The sequence below is a fragment of the Eschrichtius robustus genome, chromosome 6 (assembly GCF_028021215.1).
Source record: "Eschrichtius robustus isolate mEscRob2 chromosome 6, mEscRob2.pri, whole genome shotgun sequence".
Taxonomy (NCBI): Eukaryota; Metazoa; Chordata; class Mammalia; order Artiodactyla; family Eschrichtiidae; genus Eschrichtius; species Eschrichtius robustus.
The window spans coordinates 77,294,764-77,316,009 of record NC_090829.1 but is presented as its reverse complement, the minus strand read 5'-3'; the positions used below and the strand labels follow the sequence as shown (position 1 = coordinate 77,316,009).

The 21,246-nt window shown below is 43.3% G+C and overlaps 1 protein-coding gene across 10 annotated transcripts in view; it reads right to left on the bottom strand.

The window, feature by feature from the left end:
- Positions 1–21,246, bottom strand: part of MYLK (myosin light chain kinase) — a 342,321-nt gene that overhangs the window by 250,126 nt on the left and 70,949 nt on the right. For 6 of the 10 annotated variants that reach the window (XM_068546599.1, XM_068546604.1, XM_068546605.1 and 3 more), the window contains exons 1-2: positions 20,094–20,326; positions 17,426–17,533 (exon numbers count right to left, since the gene is read on the bottom strand). The exons of 1 other annotated variant lie outside the window; for it this stretch is intronic. The gene's annotated coding sequence lies outside the window, so the exon portion shown is untranslated. Of the gene's footprint in view, positions 1–17,425; positions 17,534–19,873; positions 20,010–20,093; positions 20,327–21,246 lie in introns of those variants that run through there. 3 more of the 10 variants (XM_068546600.1, XM_068546609.1, XM_068546601.1) reach the window with 2 other exon arrangements.

The window sequence follows — 21,246 nt, the reverse complement described above, 5'->3', positions numbered from 1 at the left end:
CTAACCTTACACCTAAAGGAACTAGAGAAAGAAGAACAAACAAAACCCAAAGTTAGTAGAAGGAAAGAAATCATAAAGATCAGAGCAGAAATAAATGAAACAGAAACAAAGAAAACAATAGCAAAGGTCAATAAAACTAAAAGCTGGTTCTTTGAGAAGATAAACAAAATTGATAAACCTTTATCCAGACACAACAAGAAAAAAAGGGAGAGGACTCAAATCAATAAAATTAAAAATGAAAAAGGAGAAGTTACAACGGACACTGCAGAAATACAAAGCATCATAAGAGAGTACTAAGAGCAACTCTATGCCAATAAAATGGACATCCTGGAAGAAATGGACAAATTCTTAGAAAGGTATAACCTTCCAAGACTGAACCAGGAAGAAATAGAAACTATGAACAGACCAATCACAAGTAATGAAATTGAAACTGTGATTAAAAATCTTCCAACAAGCAAAAGTCCAGGACCAGATGGCTTCACAGGTGAATTCTATTAAACATTTAGACAAGAGCTAACACCCATCCTTCTCAAACTCTTCCAAAAACTGCAGAGGAAGGAACACTCCCAAACTCATTCTATGAGGTCACCATCAACCTGATACGAAAACCAGACAAAGATACAACAAAAAAAGAAAATGACAGACCAATATCACTGATGAATATAGATGCAAAAATCCTCAATAAAATACTAGCAAACAGAATCCAACAACACATTAAAAGGATCATACACCATGATCAAGTGGGATTTATCCCAGGGATGCAAGGATTCTTCAATATATGCAAATCAATCAATGTGATACACCATATTAACAAACTGAAGAGTAAAAACCATATGATCATCTCAATAGATGCAGAAAAAGCTTTTGACAAAATTCAACACCCATTTATGATAAACACTCTCCAGAAAGTGGGCATAGAGGGAACTAACCTCAACATAATAAAGGCCATATACGACAAACCCACAGCAAACATCATTCTCAATGGTGAAAACCTGAAACCATTTCCTCTAAGATCAGGAACAAGACAAGGATGTCCACTCTCGTCACTATTATTCAACATAGCTTTGGAAGTCCTAGCCATGGCAATTAGAGAAGAAAAAGAAATAAAAGGAATACAAATTGGAAAAGAAGAAGTAAAACTGTCACTGTTTGCAGATGACATGATACTATACATAGAGAATCCTAAAGATGCCACCAGAAAACTACTAGAGCTAATCAATGAATTTGGTAAAGTTGCAGGATACAAAATTAATGCACAGAAATCTTTTGCACTCCTATACACTAACAATGAAAGATCAGAAAGAGAAATTAAGGAAACAATCCCATTCACCATTGCAACAAAAAGAATAAAATACCTAGGAATAAACCTACTTAAGGTGGTAAAAGACCTATACTCAGGAAACTATAAGACACTGATGAAGGAAATCAAAGATGACACAGATGAAGAGATATACCATGTTCTTGGACTGGAAGAATCAATATTGTGAAAATGACTATACTACCCAAAGCAATCTACAGATTCAATGCAATCCCTATCAAATTACCTGTGGCATTTTTTACAGAACTAGAACAAAAAATCTTAAAATTTGTATGGAGACACAAAAGACCCTGAATAGCCAGAGCAGTCTTGAGGGAAAAAAACGGAGCTGCAGGATCAGACTCCCTGACTTCAGACTATACTACAAAGCTACAGTAATCAAGACAACATGGTACTGACACAAAAACAGAAATATAGATCAATGGAACAGGATAGAAAGCCCAGAGATAAAGCCACCTATGGTCAACTGATCTATGAGAAAGGAGGCAAGGATATACAATGGAGAAAAGACAGTCTCTTCAATAAGTGGTGCTGGGAAAACTGGACAGCTACACGTAAAAGAATAAAATTAGAACACTCCTTAACACCATACACAAAAATAAACTCAAAATGGATTAGAGACCTAAATGTAAGACCGGACACTATAAAACTCTTAGAGGAAAACATAGGCAGAACACTCTTTGACATAAATCACAGCAAGATCTTTTTTGATCCACCTCCTAGAGTAATGGAAATAAAAACAAAAATAAACAAATGGGACCTAATGAAACTTAAAAACTTTTGAAAAGCAAAGGAAACTACAAACAAGACAAAAAGACAACCCTTAGAATGAGAGAAAATATTTGCAAATGAATCAACGGACAAAGGATTAATCTCCAAAATATATAAACAGCTCATGCAGCTCAATATTAAAGAAACAAACAACCCAATGCAAAAATGTGCAGAAGACCTAAATAGACATTTCTCCAAAGAAGACATACAGATGGCTAAGAAGCAAATGAAAAGCTGCTGAACATCTCTAAATATTAGAGAAATGCAAATCAAAACTACAATGAGGTATCACCTCACACCAGTTAGAATGGGCATCATCAGAAAATCTACAAACAACAAATCCTGGAGAGGGTGTGGAGAAAAGAGAACCCTCTTGCACTCTTGGTGGGAATGTAAATTGATACAGCCACTATGGAGAACATGAAGGAGGTTCCTTAAAAAACTAAAAATAGAAATACCACATGACCCAGCAATCCCACTACTGGGCATATACCCAGAGAAAACCATAATTCAAAAAGACACATGCACCCCAATGTTCACTGCGGCACTATTTACAATAGCCAGGACATGGAAACAACTTAAATGCCCATCGACAGACGAATGGATAAAGAAGATGTGGTACATATATACAATGGAATATTACTCAGCCATAAAAAGGAACGAAATTGGGTCATTTGTAGAGACGTGGATGAATCTAGAGACTGTCATACAGAGTGAAGTAAGTCAGAAAGAGAAAAACAAATATCGTATATTAACGCATACATGCGGAACCTAGAAAATGGTACAGATGAACTGGTTTGCAAGGCAGAAATTGAGACACAGATGTAGAGAACAAATGTATGGACACCAAGGGGGGAAAACGGCAGGGGTGGTGGTGGTGGTGTGATGAATTGGGAGATTGGGATTGACATGTATACACTAATATGTATAAAATGGATAACTAATGAGAACCTGCTGTATAAAAAAAAATTCAAAAATTCAAAAAAACATAAGTAATAATAAAAATAAAAGCAAAAAAAAAAAAAAAGTCATGTTGAAATCCTAACCGCCCCCCTCCCATCCAACCTGTGAATATAACCTTATTTGGATATAGAGTCTTTGCAAGTTAAGATGAGTTCACACGGGAGCAGGATGCTCCCTAATGAAATGACTGGTGTCCTTACAAGAAGAGGGAAATTTGGACACATACACAATACACAGAGACACAGAAGAGAGACAGCCACATGCAGATAGAGGCAGAGATTAGAGTGATGCATGTGCAAGCCAAGGAACGCCAGCGGTTTGTCAGCAACCCGCCAGATGCTAAAAGAGACAAGGAAGCAGTCTTTCCTAGAGCCTTCAGAGGGAGTGTAGCTCTGCTGACACCGTAATTTCAGACTTCTAGCCTCTAGGACTGCAAAAGAATAAATTTCTGTTGTTCTAAGCCACCCAGTGTGTGGTAGTTTTGTTACAGCAGCCCTAAGAAACTAGCACCCTTGCATATATAAAACGTCTGGAGGTACCCATGGTCCCCATACACAGGCTTTCTCCCTGTAATTCCAGGTCAGGAGCTCAGAAGCAGCTCGCACCTCCCCCTTCACCACTCCTCATCCTTCATATCTACCAACAGTGCATGTACCGAGTCCACCCAGGGAGCCTGCAGGAAGCAGGTGAGAAGCCAGTCATGCCTAGGGTTTTGGGTACAATTTGCTGACCACCTTGGTCTATGTCTTGCTATGGGCACAACCTGTTTTATACGGTTTGGCTCCAACCAGTCTAGGATCTGTTGGCCTTTTTACCCTACTTAAGAACGACTGATGGTCCCTGTGACAGGCTGAGAGGTCACAGGGAAGTACCATCCACAGAAGACCAATCACTCTCATGGGTCCAATAGCAACCTGTTAAACGGAAATCATCCCAGTAATAGGCTCTTTGGCAATATGGAACAAAAGCAAAAAAAAAAAAAAAGAGGATCGTAATGTACCTTTCAACCTGGTAATGCTGTTCTTGGAATACCAAGGAAATGACACGACAGAAAAAAAAACAAACGATTTGGACAAAGATAATTATAGCACTGTTACTCATAACTGTGGAATAAAAACTGGAAACATTAATTGCAGAACAGTTAAAAAAGAGAGTGTCATAATAATACCTAACATTTCCTGAGACGTTACTATATGGCAGACAATACACCAAATGTTTTGCTTAGATTATCTTATTTCACCCTCACAAAAATCTTATGACAAAGCTGTATTATCCCTTTTTTAGAGATAAACCTGTTCAAGGTCACACAGCTAGGAAGTGGCAAGTGACCACTATGTTATGCCCTCTGCTTAGTTAGAGTAGTGACTTTACCATGGCCATGTGAAATAGGACAAGTTCTTTTAAACTTCCCTGAGCCTTAGGCCCTCAACTATAAAACAGGAACAAGAATAACATCATTAGACTGAAAAAATTAAATGCAAAATGTGTGAACCATTAGGTAAACTATAAAGCATTATCCAAATGAAAAGTACTTACAGACTCAATGACAACTGAATATCTCATGTGGTGGGAGTCCAATTGTAGCCTATTTTGCATGCCGAGTTGAACAGTTAGAATTTTATCTTTCATGTAGTAGAAGATTAACACTGTTTTTTAACCAGGGATTTTACACGTTAATGTTGTTTTGAGGTACGATAATATAAAATCATCTCAGGATGACAAAACTGGAACTTTATTTAATTTCCAATCCTCAACAAGTTTTATGAGCTCTCTAGTAAAAGCCCTGGTCTGATTCCTCCAGAGGGTGGGCAGGGTGGGCCTGGAAGCAGCAGTTTCCTTGAGTCACTGATTTCCGGCAGGAGACACAGGGGTCTCATGCCCTAACAACTGTACTCAGGGGTCTAGAATGCCGGCAAAGGAAAGCAGAGACCCCAGAGCACACAGAGAGGTGGGGGCGTCCTGATGGCATTTGGGGAGAACTCTCCTCACCCCTCCCACACGTCACTGGGCAGTAAGAACGGTACAAATATGTTCTGTCCACAGTGAGGGCCTACACATGTATAAAGGAGGGTTATTACTGTCACCAGGTCCTAGGGGTCTGATACTGTCAAACACCAGGCAATTATGCAATCGGTTCCACTCACCAGGGTCTGGCGCAGTCCCAGGACCCTGTTCCCATCCCAGTGAACCAGGCTGAATAAGGCAAAAGCACCAAACAATCCAAGGCCCCACCCAGACCTGGCAGTCGGCCCCTCCCTACTCCAGAGCAAAATCAGACACTCAGCCCCTGAGTCACCCCTCCCCAGCCTTCAGTCAAAAAATACCTGAGGGGCCTTCCCTGGTGGCGCAGTGGTTGAGAGAGAATCTGCCTGCCAATGCAGGGGACACGGGTTCGAGCCCTGGTCTGGGAGGATCCCACATGCCGCTGGGCAACTGGGCCCAAGAGCCACAACTACTGAGCCTGCGCGTCTGGAGCCTGTGCTCCGCAACAAGAGAGGCCGCGATAGTGAGAGGCCCCCGCTCGCCACAACGGGAGAAAGCCCTCGCACAGAAACGAAGACCCAACACAGCCAAAAATAAAAAAAAAAATAAAAAAAAAACCTGAGAAGGGAGAAAGTGACTAACACCCTCACACCCTCTCCATACCCTAGATGTCTAGTGGATTTTCCCATCATGTTTGTAACTTGTTTTGCATTTCTTTTGCCCACCACTCCCTGCTTAATATCCTTCAGAGTCCCCCCTCATCTCTCAGGAGAGGGGGTGGGGTGTTTAATGTAACCCTCGCAACAATGCTGGGAGGTTGTGAGCACCTTCATTTTAGAAATGAGTGAAGGGAAGTTCAGAGTAGTTAAATAATTTCCCAGGCTCACCCATCTAATAAGTTGCTGAGCTGGGATTCAAACCAGGTGTGTGAGCTGCAAAGCCCGGACCTCCCCATCAACCACACATCTGCTCTCCCAGTCAATGAGAAGAAGTAGCTGAGATGGACTCTGCAACCTGCCTATACAAAATCTGTCTGGTGCACCAAGCTGCCATGGCACTATGTGGTCAACACATAGCTGCCAGAGACACAAAGGTCAGGCGAGCTCACATTCAGGAGCCAGACAGGCCCCCCCTCCTGCTCCGGCTCTCCCACACACTGGCACACCCTCTGTAAAAGGAGACCAGGGCCCTGGAAAGGGGTCAGTCAAGTCCTTTCAGAACACCAGCACTAGGCTGGCATCTGGATGCCTGACTTCCTGTGTCACCCACAACTCTTAGGAAAAGGAGAGAGTAATTAGAAAGCAGCGCCCCACAGACCAAACTTAAGTCATGTTTCCAAAATAGACTCCGAAATGAAAGATCAGCCTGTGCCTGCAGTGACAGCACTTGGGCCCAACTCCTCCACACAGCCCCCATTTCCTCTGAGCCCCTGAGGGGACCATAAAGGGAGGTCAGCAGGGGCACCATGGACACGCACACTTCTTTCCATCAGCCACAAATATTTACTAACCATCCACTATATGCTTGATGGGAGATAAGAGGTGGTACTATACTATGACCCTGCTCCTGAGAAGCTCCCAGCTCGGTGACAAGCTAAGAAACAAAGACACGGACAGGTGCAGACCAGATGCTCTAAACTAAGTGAAGCTTATCTCAGGAATGCAAGGCTGGTTCAACATTTGAAAATCAATCAATGTAATTCACCATATTAACAGACTACAGCAGGGGTGGGCAAACTATGCCCCATAGGCCAAACTGTCTGTTTTTGTAAATAAAGTTTTATTGAAACACAGCCATGACCATTCATTTACATATTATCTATGGCTGTTTCCATGCTACCAAAAAAAATGGCAGAGTTGAATACTTGTGACAGACATTATATAGCCTGCTAAGTTGAAAATTTTTACTACTGGCTCTTCTCAGAAAAAGTTTGTTGACCTTTAATCTAAATATTGGGAGAGAGCCCTTTCACCCATAAAACTACAGCAACTCCAACTCCCTCTACTCTCTGTTCTACAGACCAGGTTGGGAAGCAGATGCGAGCATTAGGGTCCCAGACTCTCAGGGCTGGAAGACCAGGCCATTGCCTTCCACAAGGAAAACAGTCCAAGGTACGACTTCCAATCCTCCCTCCCACTGGTCCCACTCCCAGGTAAAAACCTCAGGGCTCTCTGGAAGAATCTGGCAAGGCTTTTACTAAAGCTTTCATAATAAATGCTTGTAGGTGCAGAAAAACTCCCTCTATACCTCCATGTTCACCTTCCCAACCCAACTACCCCCAAAAAGGAGAATTCTGATTCTCAAATCAGTGATCTAAGCTTCCACTTTAGCAAACTAGTAAAGGAAGAACAACTAAACCAAAGCAAGCAGAAGAAAACAAATAATAAAGAGAAGAAATCAATGAACTTGAAAACAGAAAATTAACAGAGAATGATCAATGAAACCAAAAGCTGGTTCTTTGGAAATATCAATAAAGTTGACAAACCTCTGGCCAGAATGGCAGAGAGCAAAAAAGATACAAACTACAAATATTAGTAATGAAAGAAGAGACATCACTATAATCCCTAAAGACATTAAAAGGATAATAAGCAAATATTATCAACAATATTTGCCCATAAATTCTACATTTTGGATGAAACAAGTTACCCCCAAAGCACAAACTATCAAAAATCACTCAAGTTGGCATGGACTTATATATACCACCAAATGTAAAATAGATAGCTAGTGGGAAGCAGCCACATAGCACAGGGAGATCAGCTCAGTGCTTTGTGACCACCTAGAGGGGTGGGATAGGGAGGGTGGGAGGGAGACGCAAGAGGGAGGAGATATGGGGATATATGTATATGTATAGCTGATTCACTTTGTTATAAAGCAGAAACTAACACACAATTGTAAAGCAATTATACTCCAATAAAGATGTTAAAAAAAATCACTCAAGGAAAAAAAGATGACCTAGATAGCCCTACACTTATTAAATAATTTAGTTTGCAGTTAAAAACCATCCCAGAAAACACACCAGGTTCAAATGGCTCCACAGGAAAATTCTACCAAAAATTTAAGGAATAAACAATAGCTACCCTATCCAACTCTCCCAGGAAATAGAAGTGGAGGAAACACTTCCCAACTCCTTTTATGAGGTAACCAATACCCTGACACCAAAATCAGACAAGGGCATTATAAGAAGAGAACTAGCCCAATATCCTTCATAAGTATAAATGCACACACACAAAAAACCTCAATAAAATGTTAGTAAATTCAACCCAGCAATATACAAAAAGATTAATAATATATCATGACCAAGTGGAGTTTATTCCTGGAATGTAAGGCTGGTTAATCATACAGAAATTAATTAATATAATTCAGCATATCAACGGACTAAAACAAAGATCAGCAAACTATGCAGCCTGTCTTTGTAAATAATAACTACTGGAACACAGCCATGCCCATTCATTTATGTATTATTTATGGTTGGTTTCATGCTGCAATGGCAGAGCTGAGTCACTGATTAGAGACCTTGTAAGAGTCGAGTAGAGACCCTATGGCCCACAAAGGCTATAATATTTACTCTCTGGCTGCTATGATCTGAATGCTTGTGTCCTTCCAAAATTTATATGTTGAAATCCTAACCCCCAAAGATGATGATATTAAAAGGTGGGACCTTTGGGAGGTGCTTAAGTCATAAGGATGGAGCTCTCATGAATAGGATTAGTGCCCTTATAAAAGAGACTCCAAAGAGATCCCTAACCCCTTCTACCATGTAGAGGACACAGGAAGAAAGTGCTGGCTATGAACAAGGAAGAGGACACTCTCTAAAACTTGACCATGCTGGAACTCTGATCTTTAACTTACCAGCCCCCCGAACTGTGAGCAATAAATTTCTGTTGTTTATAAGTTACCCATTCTGTGGTACTTTGTTATAGCATTCTAAACAGACTAAGACACTTGCCCCTTAAGAAAAAATCTGCCAACTCTTGGACAAAAAAAAGATATATATGATCATTTCAATAGATCTACAAAGAGCACTTAAAAAAAATCATTATCCATTCAAATTAAAAAATCTCAACAAGCTAGGAGTAGAAGGGAACTTCCTCAAAATAATAAGGAATATCTACAAAAATCACACAGCTAGCATCAAACATAATGGTATGAGACTGAATGCTTGCCACCTAAGATTGGAAATAAGACAAAGATGTTTATTTTCACCACTCCTTTTTAACATTATACTGAAGATCCTAACCAGCACAACAAGGCAAGAAAAATAAATACAAGTCAAATAAATTAGATTGAAAATAAAACTGTCTTTATTCACAGATAACATAATACTTGCACAGAAAATCCCAAAGAATCTAAAAAAAAGCTACTAGAACTAGTGAGTTTAGAAAGGTCACAAGATACAGGGACTTCCGTGGTGGCGCAGTGGTTAAGAATCTGCCTGCCAATGCAGGGTACAAGGGTTCAAGCCCTGGTCTGGGAAGATCCCACATGCCACGGAGCAACTAAGCCCGTGCACCACAACTACTGAGCCTGCGCTCTAGAGCCCACGAGCCACAACTACTGAGCTCACATGCCTAGAGCCCGTGCTCCACAACAAGAGAAGCCACCGCAATGAGAAGCTCACTCACCGCAACCAAGAGCAGACCCCGCTTGCTGCAACTAGAGAAAGCCCGCGCACAGCAAAGAAGACCCAATGAAGCCAAAAATAATAAATAAATAAATAAATTTATAAGAAAGGTCACAAGATACAAAGATCAATATACAAAAATCAATTGTTAGAAAGAGAAAAGCTCAGGGAAATAGTTAAGAGGCAGAGGAGGGTTGAAAATTGGTTCTATAACTCAGCCTCCTAAATTACATATTTTTATGGTGTTGGTTAACTTCAAACAATTATATACCAATTATATTAATTTTCCAAATTGTATAGGTACATATTTTGGTACACTTTATCCTCTGATTTAAATCTTTTTAAAATCCACTGAAATAACATGTCAATTGTATTTACAGTTGACCCTTGAACTGGGTTTAAACTAAGTGGGTCCACTTATACATGAATTTTATCAATAGTAAATACTACAGTACTACATGATCCTCAGTTGGTTGAATCTGCAGATGCAGAACCTTAGATAAGGAGGAACCACAGATACAGAGGACTGACTCTAAGTTATACACGAATTTTCAACTGCAAGGAAGGTCAGTACTCCTAATCCCCAAGTTGTTCAAGGGTCAACTGTACTAGCAATGAACAACTGGAAAACAGAATTTTACTGAAAGTGCCATTTACAATTACACCAAAAATATGAAATACACAGCTATTAGTCTAGCAAAATATGTCCAATATTTACTATGCTAAAACTACAAAACACTGATGAAGAAATCAAAGACCTCAATAAGTGCAGAGATGGAGTTTATTTATGTATTAGAAGACCCAAAGTTGTTAACATGTCAATTCTCCCTAAACTGATCTACAGATTCAATACAATACTAATGAAACTTCCAGCAGGATTTTATGCAGAAACCAATAAAATGATTTTAAAATATATATGAAAGGCAAAGATATAGAATAGTCAAAACAATTTGGAAAAGGAAGAACTAAGTTGAAGGATTCACACTACCTGATTTCAAAACTTAAAATAAACCTACAATAATCAAGACAGTGTGGTATTGCTGAAAGGATATACACATAAACCAATGGAACAGAATAGTCAGAAACAGACACACACATATATTCTCAACTGATTTCCAACAAAGATACAAAGGCAATTCAATCTTTCAAGGGGAAGGATAGTCATTTCACTATGGTGCTAGAGTAACTGGACATCTGTATGCAAAAAGAACCTCTATCTATACCTTGCTCCATGTACAAAAAATAACTCAAAATGGATTAGACCTAAATGTAAAACCTAAAACTATAAGACATCTTAAAGAAAGTACTGGAGAAAATCTTAATGACTTCATATTAGGTAATTCTTAGATACAACACCAAAAGAATATATTTTTTCAATTGATAAATTGGACCTCGGCAAAATTAAAAACTTCTGCTCTGCAAAAATAGACTTTGTTAAGAGAATAAAAAGACAAGCTATAGACAATGAGAAAATATTTGCTAAACATGTCTGGACTCATGTCCAGAAAATGAAAAATTATATCTCAAAACTCAAAATGAAACAAAGATGCTCAACATTATTAGTCATTAAGGAAATGCAAATTAAAACCACAATGATAAAAGTATACCTATTAGAATATCTAAAAATTTTTAAAAGTCTGGCAATACTAAGAGCTGACAAGGATGTGGAAACTGTAACTCTTGTACATTGCTAGTGGGAATGCAAAATGGTAGAGCCACTTTGGAAAACAGTTTGCCATTTTATTATAATACACCATATCACCCAGCAATCCCATTCCTATTTACCCAAGTGAAATGAAAATCTATGTTCACATAAAAACCTGTACACAAATACTCATAGTGAATTATTCATTATCACCCCAAACCGGAAACAGCCCTAATGTCCTTCAACTGGCTAATAGAGAAATACATGCAATGAAATAACACTCAGTAGCATAAAGGAATGACCTACTGGTATACCCAACAACACAGATAACTCTCCAACACATTGTGCTAAATGAAAGAAGGTAAACTTAAAAGGCTACGTACTATACGATATTCTGAGAGAGGCAAAATCATAGGTACAGAAATCACATCAGTGATTCCCACTTAGGGTCTTCAGGTGGTAGAAGAGTTGACTATAAAAGTGCCCAAGGCAGGCTTCCCTGGTAGCGCAGTGGTTAAGAATCCGCCTGCCAAATCAGGGAACATGGGTTCAAACTCTGGTCCAGGAAGATCCCACATGCCACGGAGCGACTAAGTCCATGCACCACAACTACTGAGCCTGCACTCTAGAGCCCGCAAGCCACAACCACTGAAGCCTGTGCACTTAGAGCCCATGCTCTGTTACAAGAGAAGCCATGCAATGAGAAGCCCGCACACCACAAGGAAGAGTAGCCCCTGCTCGCTGCAACTAGAGAAAGCCTGCACACAGCAATGAAGACCCAATGCAGCCCCCCAAAATTAATTAATTAATTTTAAAAAATTTTTTTTTAAAGTGTCCAAGGCAATTTTTGGAAGTGAGGGAAATATTCTGTATCTTGATTGTGGTAATGCTTATATGACTATCTATGTTTGTCAAAATGTAAAGTTGTACACTAAAATAAGTTAATTTTATTATATGTAAATTATACCTCAATTTTTCTTAATGAGAAAAAAATGTCTTAAAAATGATTCCGGGGACTTCCCTGGTGGCACAGTGGTTAAGAATCCGCCTGCCAATGCAGGAGACACGGGTCCGATCCCTGGTCCGGGAAGATCCCACATGCCACGGAGCAACAAAGCCGACGCGCCACAAATACTGAGCCTGCGCTCTAGAGCCCATGAGACACAACTACTGAAGCCCACGCGCCTAGAGCCTGGGCTCCGCAACAAGAGAAGCCACTGCAACGAGAAGCCTGTGCACCACAATGAGGAGTAGCCCCCACTCGCCGCAACTAGAAAAAGCCCATGCACAGCAATGAAGACCCAATGCAGCCAAAAATTTTTAAAATTAAAAAAAAGAAAAGATTCTGTCATGATACAGCATGGAAAAGAAAAGTTATTGTGTAACTAAAACAATGCCTACCACTTGTCAAGCAATGGAATCAAAGGCAATAGAAACTGCCACATTTTTCAGAATAAAGCATAGACTTTTCAAAGATAGGAAAAGTTGGTGTCACTAATTCATGTGCAACACATGATCAGTTGGGTACTGAACAATAGTTTTTTCAAAGCTTCCAGTTAACTTTCAGAAGAAGACATTTAACTTTTAGCAACATTATTTTCTTATAGAACTAAACCAGAGCTAAAAGTTTAACCTAAATGAAATGTAGATAAAACCCTGGTATACTTTAGTATTCCTCAGAATTATTTTGTCGATCCTAAAGGGGCTGAAGATGCCAAAATTGTGGGCACACACAAAATCAGCCAAGGAAAGCAAAGACAGTTAATAGTTCTATCTCACTTACGACCGTAAATGCAAAAAAAAAATTCCAATAAAGCGTTAGAAAATCAAAGCCAACAAGGTGTTTACAAAAACTATACATGACCAAGTATTTACTCAAGAATTTATCTTAGGAATTCAAGGATGGCTCAACATTCAAAAATCATGAGCACAGATTATCAAAAACAGCATTTTATCTTGAAGTCTTGTGTAATTCTGATAGACAAACACAATTCAGAAGGATCTGAATACTTTGTGATAATGATGAAGAAAGTGAATATGAATAAAAGCATATTGAAATTTAGAAATTTTTCTAAAATTGTGTATATTAAAGGAAGTGTTTTTTTTCCCCTAAGAATCTAGAAAGTGATATGAATCTTACAGCCTATGGTAACTTGAAATCAAGAAAATATGGGAATGTTATCTCCTTTCACTATACAACTATTATCTTTTTTTTTCTCTTCAACTAGCCTGAGTTGGTTTCTGTTAATTTTGAAGAATCTTTCCTAATACACAAATCAAAGAAATAATTACATAGTGAAAAAGCAACCAAGATTGATTCTCAAATCTGGCTGACATTGGAAACACCTGGGGAGCTTTGTAAAAACAGAGATTCCCTGACCCCACCCAGGTCTAGGCTGGGGACTAGGAGGCATGGATTATTTTGCCAACAAGGCTCCCAAAGGAATTTTGTTATTAGTGGGTTCTGGAAGACTGCTATTAGGAGATAAAGGCTTTAGGCATGTCTTTCCCTTGAAGTTTTTTCAGTGTGGTTGTAGATATAAAAATTTTAGCATGAATAAAACTAAACAAGTAAACTTTCCATAATAATATATGATTTGTCACCATCAAAAGAATTTTACAGGAACCAATTCAAGGTTCCTACGGAAGTTCAAATGAGGAGAACTTGAAGCTCAGGAGGTCAAAGGCAGTCTCCATTTGGGGGCAGTGCCTGACACGTATTCGGAACTTAATTCATTCCCTGAACAAATATTTAAGGATAGAAGAACTTGTCAGACAAAGAGGCAAGCGAAGAATATTCCTGGAGAGGATAAACTCATAAAGGCAAAGAGACAGGAAAGTGGATTCAGGGACAATAAGTTAATAAGTCTCGTTGCCTTGGAGGTCAGATTACAGAGGCCCTTGCGCTTCAGGTTAAGGCTGTTCTGTGAGAAGCAGGGAGCCACTGCAAGGTTTCTGAAGGTGGACTGACACAGCCAGACTGGGCTTTAAGATTAACAAAGCAATCAAGTGTAAAATATATTTGTGCCACAGAGAAGCCAGTTTAGAGTCCAACTGTGAGCTATCAAAGGTCTGGTCGTGAGCAATAGCAATATGAAAGTAAAACCCAGGGATTCTCTCTGCCTGGGATAACCAGAGGAGGGGGTAACCACAGGAGGAGGGGCTGAGTGGCCGTGGTCATCTGCAACCAGCTGGTGCCCTCGGTGACTGTCCAATCACAACAAAAAGCCTGAGAACCCCCTAAAACACTTCAGTTGAAATGCCATGGGGTAAAATCAGTAGCAACTGCATTAACTGTCTCATGCCCAGCATGAGGCCCTACGATGAAGACAGAAGCTTCGGTAGTAATAAGAGGAAAGTCATAGGCACACTGAAACAGCCTATTGCCTCTTCTTGAACATATCCATTTCCACAAGGTTACCAAGTGACTATGCTCTGTTGACACTAAAACAAAAATACAGAATGAGAACTTAACCTGGATAATGAGGAAGGGTAGAAACAGGTCCGTTTTAGGCACATTCTCTGAATAGGCTTAGTACTCCGCAGGAAAAATGCATAATGTTTAGGAGAAAAATAGAACAGTTGTGCCTAACCATGAGGTAGATGAGTAGAAAGTACCTTCTCTGGGAGCAGCAGATGGGAGATGCCTTAGGATCTTTCTTGAACACTCCCACTCACTCACTAGCCAGGCCTTCAACCCAGATGTCCAGGCACCTGTGGCGTGCCAGGTACTAAGACTACTTACTGGTCCAAGAGTAAGAACACGGAGACGAACCATGGCCTTTGCCCTCAGGAACTCGAGGCCTAGTGGGCCACCACACCTATGACTGCATCGCAGTAAAAGTTACCAAGCACTTGTTCATCTGCCCACGGCCTCCTCAGGCAAGCAGAGAAGGGGTTCCCCCCTCCATTTATATATGTCCTTGCAGAGACCTGGACAGCGCTGGAGCTGACTCCAAACCATGGCCTCTTCCTGGTTTTTCACACAGCCTCAGGAGACATTCTACCTAGTCCAGCCCTAAAAAAGGAGAAGAACATTCCTGCCAGGGTCAGTGCAGATGGCCAGAGCCTCCAACTGTTCATAGGGTGAAAATTCCTGCGAAGATGGTACATTCCAGAGTCAAGGCAGACCCAGAAGACAGTGTCAGCCACAGGTGTCGAGTCTAGCTATTAGGTGGGATGGGGGCTATGACTTCAGGGATGGGTGGAAACTGTGTGGGCAGATATAAGGTACACAGGGGCCCTGGCAGCAGACAGATGGCAGTGATCACAGAGTCAGGCCAGATAAGGAACACTCACCCCTGCTCCCCAGGGCACCCTCAGACTAAAGAGGACAGCCTTCAGGGACTTTGGAGAACCTGGTGGGACAGATGATAGAACCGACATGCATCCATTTCTCTGGCCGAGGTCAGGCCTTCCCACCCCATCACCATCCTCCAGCAGGGTGGAGCGATAATAACTCTGGCTGTTTCCGGTTCTGCCATCCAACGCCTTGGCCTCTTAGACGAGGTTGTCCACTTCACTATAATGCAGGCGTCAGGTGGACTGACAGAAATGAGGCACGAGGAAAGAACACAGAGCCCCGGGAACCCAAAAGTCTTCATGGGATGGGCTTTCACTCTGGCTATAGATTTGCCTCACATAATTTTTGATCCAGTATAAAGTGAAAACAAAATTGTTCCAGGAATATTCTGGGCAGCAGAGGGAAAACACCCCTAAAGTAAGTCTCAGGACAAGCTGTCCTGCATGGTTGAGAGCTCACCACAGGGTCAAAGGTTCTTCACCAGGTTCTAACAAAGGAGGAGCTGAGAGCATCTGGACACTGGAACCAAGTGTTCCCACCTTCTTCTCTTCGGGCCTGTACCCACCTTCCCTCCTCCTCATCTTCGAGGCCTTTCCTTATCACTCCAGCCTCTGAAATTCCCCCAAATGAGTCTGTACCACAGAACTTATCCCTGTTTTCTAATTATATACGTCATACATGTTAGCTGTTTCCCCACAAAAACCCAAAGTCTCTTGGGCACACTACCTTCCTTTTATAATCCTCCACAGGGCTTGGAGAGGAGGTCTATAATTCATGTTTGTTGGCTGATGTACAGGTCATTCCACAGACCTAGCAAACACTACTCAATATGTGGAATAATGGGTATTCCTTCTTTTGTGCCTCCTTATATTCACATATTCATTTCATTTTTATAACCACCTTCATTGTCAGAAGAAGCAACTGCAGTCAGCCCACAGAGGTTAAACACCATACCCAGGAGCGTCCAGCCAGTAAGTGAACAGCATGGCTCTAAACCCAAGTTTAACTCCAAAGATCACATTCTACTCTCGTGCTGCCTGTCCTGCCAGAAATCTGAAGGAGAGCTACTCTGTACCAGAAATAGCAATCTCTGAAAACAAAAAACATAAGCAGCATCCTCAACGATGAAAGCTCAACAGTGTAGCTATTTGGTTCCTGAAAGATTGTGAGAACTAACTCATAAGGTCCTGCATTAACAAATCAGCATCCATCCCGATCTGGGGGCCCAGAGTCTGGGGTTCGGGGGAGGAGGGCGGAATCAAGCAGCAGATCTGAAAGAAAAGGAAATCCTCTCCTCATCCCGTTTCTTTTGTCTCCAGAGGGCCCAAGGGAAGAGGGGAGGGGAGAAAGGGGGACAGAAGTACCAACAATGGGGGGAGGGGACAACAGTGGGATATTCAAGAAGCCAGATCTATACATAAATTCCCACAGCTCCCTTGTGGGGTGTCCATTGTGAGCATTCACCCTCAGATAAAAGGGACGGTGAGCAGGAGGACAATGTGAGCATCTGGAAACCCAGCCTTATCCCCACAAGCTACAAACAGGGAGCAATTCTTACTGGCTCTCCTCCATTTCACAAGGGCTGCAGCCCTGACAACAGGTGCATCCAACAGGGCAGGAGGGATGCATCTGCTGACATGTAGTGACAAATACTGAGGTCCACCCACCTTGAGACTGTAAGAATTGCATTTGCTCAACCTGTTGGCTTAAAACAAATGGAAAAGTATGAAGCCAGAACTCAATAAAGAGACAAGGGCATTCATCTGCGAATGGCACAGGTGGGAGAGGCTCACACAGCAGACCCCGGCCCAGCACACTCACCTTTCAGTGCTTGTGGAGCAGGAGGCTAAGGGAGCAGAAGGAAGGGGGCAGAAGTCACATGGTGTCCACATGCAGACAGTCCTACCTCACGTCCTCTGGGTGCACTCTCTGGCGGTCAGAGGAGAATGACAAATAGTCAAGTTGGGAGAGGACAACGTCTTCTGTTGGGAAAGGTTACTTTCTAAGGGTTGTGCTCTAAATTTCCCTACATTTACAGAAAGGATAGGACAGGAAGCTTTTAAGAATGAACAATTTCCCAATCAGAGTGTGTTGGTTTGAACTGGGGGAAGGGCAGTTAGGCTTCCAAGCGGCCCTGGTGTATATTTCCAGAATACCAAGAAGTGTTGGTCTCAGAAAGATACTAAATAAAAGTCCACATGTTCATGGGATCTCTGTACCCCTACCTCCAGGCTGGGCTGCATTCTCAAATTGTCACCTCTTGAACCTCTTAAAAGGCAAAGAGCCAATAAATCAACTGTTTCACAGACTCAGACTCATATTTTGGGGGAGAAAGCAAGGGGTCATTCTTGTAGACACTGAGTACATGGTGACCCCAGAGCATTCACAGTCTATTCCTCTGAGGCTGGGGCAGAACTCCCCAGATACGATCAAAACCCCTCCTCCACTTGTGGCACTGCAAGAGCCTGTCTCCTAACCCCAGCACCACCTGGGGCCAGCCTCCTTTCCTGACAAGCCTTCCCAGCAGACTCCCCTGCAGCTGCCAGCCAGAAGCCCCTGCCCTATGGTGACTACACCTGTCTGTCTAAGGTCCAGGCAGCAGGTGAGTCCACCTAAGCTTACCAGTTAGACCAGGAACTTCCCCAGGGCCTAGTCTGCTCTGTACATGTCCCCCAAGATCTAACCCCTGAGAAAAAAGTCTCCTGATGAGAGGATCAGCAAACCTCATATAAAGAAAATACTCCAAGGCCCCAGCTACCCCCTCCTCAGTTATTTAGTTACTGCACAAAAGAAACCAAACACACAAATCCTTTGCCACTGTGGGGTAGTTTTCCTAGCTCATGCCTAGTAGTGCATGAGGACCAGCATTATTTAGTATCATGAGTGAGGGGACAGAGAGGCACATCTTGGTGAAAAGGCTCTTGTGCAAGTCCCCAGAGTACCCACTACCCCATCCAGTAGCCAGCGTCCAGCCACTCCCCACCCAGGGCCAAGTGCCCAGGCTCCTCCCTGCTCTGGATGAAGGCTACTGGCCCACTTAGGATGGGAGACAAAGAGCCAACCTCACTCTGGGCATGAAGAAAGAACATTCCATACCAGCCTAGGGCACTATGGTGCCAGCAGCATCACCTTCTACATCCCTGCAGTATGCAGGGCAGGGAAAGAGACTAAGACAGAGGATCACCGAAGAGAGAAGGGACAGGGGTCAAGAATTTAAAAGTACAGAGATGGAGGGGAAGAGGGAAATAAAGTGAAAAAAAACAAAATAAAAAACAAAAACTATTTTACTAGAACCTGAAATGCCTTTTAGGCACCCAGAAGCACCTACACTTCCCCCAGAGACTTGCACTGTGGATCCCCAATGCTTTGAAGTGTGAGGGGTTCCCTAAATGGTCCTCTCAAGCCCCTCATTTGCAAATAACTCATTGACAAGTTGTGCATTTTGACAAAAGATTGCACTAAATCAGGGAAGAACCTACAGCCCCAGCTGGAAGGGGGATGCAACGCTAGGCAGGCTCCCGAGGGCTTGGGGGGCGCAGGGGCGGATTGCACATACTCTGCTCTTTGCACTTGGGGAGAGGAGGGATGGTAAAACCAGCGGCCTGAGGCCTGGCACTATTCCCACTGCCCGGGTGTTCCCCCACCAGGCCCCAGCTCCTTCAAATGCAAGGGCTATTTTTACCCCTTCTAGGACTCAAAGAAGCTGGGTCTTTCTCCTTCAGGTTACTATATAGAGGATGTGTTCTCCCAACAACAACAAAATGCTCTCCCCATCAGCCCGTCTTCACATCTGCAACACCACTCCTAGAAATTCAGCCCTTTGGGTCTTGAAGAGTGTAAGTAGCCACAAGTTCCAGGGAGGAGTTCTGCCTTAACCATAGACAGCTAACACCTGGGAATTAGTTTAGCCTAAACTTTCCAACCGCAATGATCTGCGAACAAGGGTCCTTCAACCATGAAACTCCGGTTGAAGACAAGGAGGCAGAGCAGGCGAGGGGCTTCAGTGAGGAGCAGGGAGTGAGAGCAAGACTGTGACGCCCGACGCCCCAGTTTTGCCTGGGACGCCGGGGCTGCCGCCACTGCCCTCTCTTCCCAGACTCGCATTTAGGCTAGGAGGACTTTCACGTGGCACCTCCACCCCCGCAGCTGGGAGAAGAGCCCACCTCTCTTCCTTGAAGGCTAGCGGCGATTTGCAGCCCTCAAACCAAAAGCGCCCCCTTCGGATGACGCCTATAGAGACAACCGCGTAACTGTCCCCAAGCACCTCACCTTTCAAAAGAAAACCGTGCTGCCTGGAAACGCTGGGGTCGCCGCCTTACGCGCCACACCCCGCCCCAACTCCTCGCCGCACGTAGGAACGAACCCCTCTCGAACAGTGAAGCCAGGGGCAGGCTCCCGAGGGAGGGGGTCCTGACCCCGGGACCCCCGCCCTCGAGGAGTGACTCCCAGGGACCGCGCCGGGACAAAAGCGTGGGGCGGGCTCACTCACCCGCGCGGCGAAGGAGGCCCGGGAGCCGAGGCACGGCGCTCGGCGGGGGCGTCCCGGCCACCGGCGCGCAGCGCAGGTTCAGCGCTCAATCCGCCGCCGGCTGCGGAACGGGCGGCGCGGGGAGCCCGCGAGGCAAGTCCCGCACGGGACGGGGCGGGGCGAGGGTGAGTGGCCGCTGAGAAAGCGAGCAAGTGGGAGAGCAAACGCGAGCGTGCTAGCAACTGAGAGCACGACGCTCCGAGTCCAGACCCAAAAGGCCGCCTCTGGCTCACACGCGCTTATTTGCATGTCATTTGCATAGCGCTCTGGGAATGGACCTGCGGTCCTTCCGCCACGCCTACCCGCCCTCCTCCCCCGGGTCGGGAGAGGAGAATCCGGAGCAAAACCCAGCGCTGGACGTCAGTCCACCTCGCCCTTTCGCCGACACCGCCCCAACTCCTCCTTGCACACCGGACTGGTGGCCTTCAGGGTGTTTTCTCATGTTTTTCCGTGGAAGACCACTCGATACACAAAAGAAGAACACACACTTGAAAAAGTCTGTAGACTTTAAAATTAATTTTTTCTTTGATGTGGCTATCAAAAACAACAACGAATCGAGTAGATTCCCCCAAATGAATGCAATTTTGGGTTTTGGACAAAGTATCGCGAAAAACTTGCTCATTTTCAAAATTGGACACAAGGCGCAATTTTGTTCTGCCTGGATAACATAGTCCTTAAAAAGGCGGGTTCTGGAGTTGAGAACCCTTACCCCTTACTTTACAGCTGCAAAATTTTGGGCAAGTTACTAATCTCTGTTACTCCGTCTTCTTTTCTCTAAAATGGGACAGTCTGCCTCATAGGAATGTAAGGCTTCAGTGAGATAAGCCAGGTAAAGCGCTTAGGATAGTGCCTAACAGAGTTTACTTTTTTTTTTTTAATTAATTAATTTATTTATTTATGGCTGTGTTGGGTCTTCGTTTCTGTGCTAGGGCTTTCTCTAGTTGTGGCAAGCGGGGGCCATCTTCATCGCGGTGCGCGGGCCTCTCACTATCGCGGCCTCTCTTGTTGCGGAGCACAGGCTCCAGACGCGCAGGCTCAGTAATTGTGGCTCACGGGCCCAGTTGCTCCGCGGCATGTGGGATCTTCCCAGACCAGGGCTCGAACCCGTGTACCC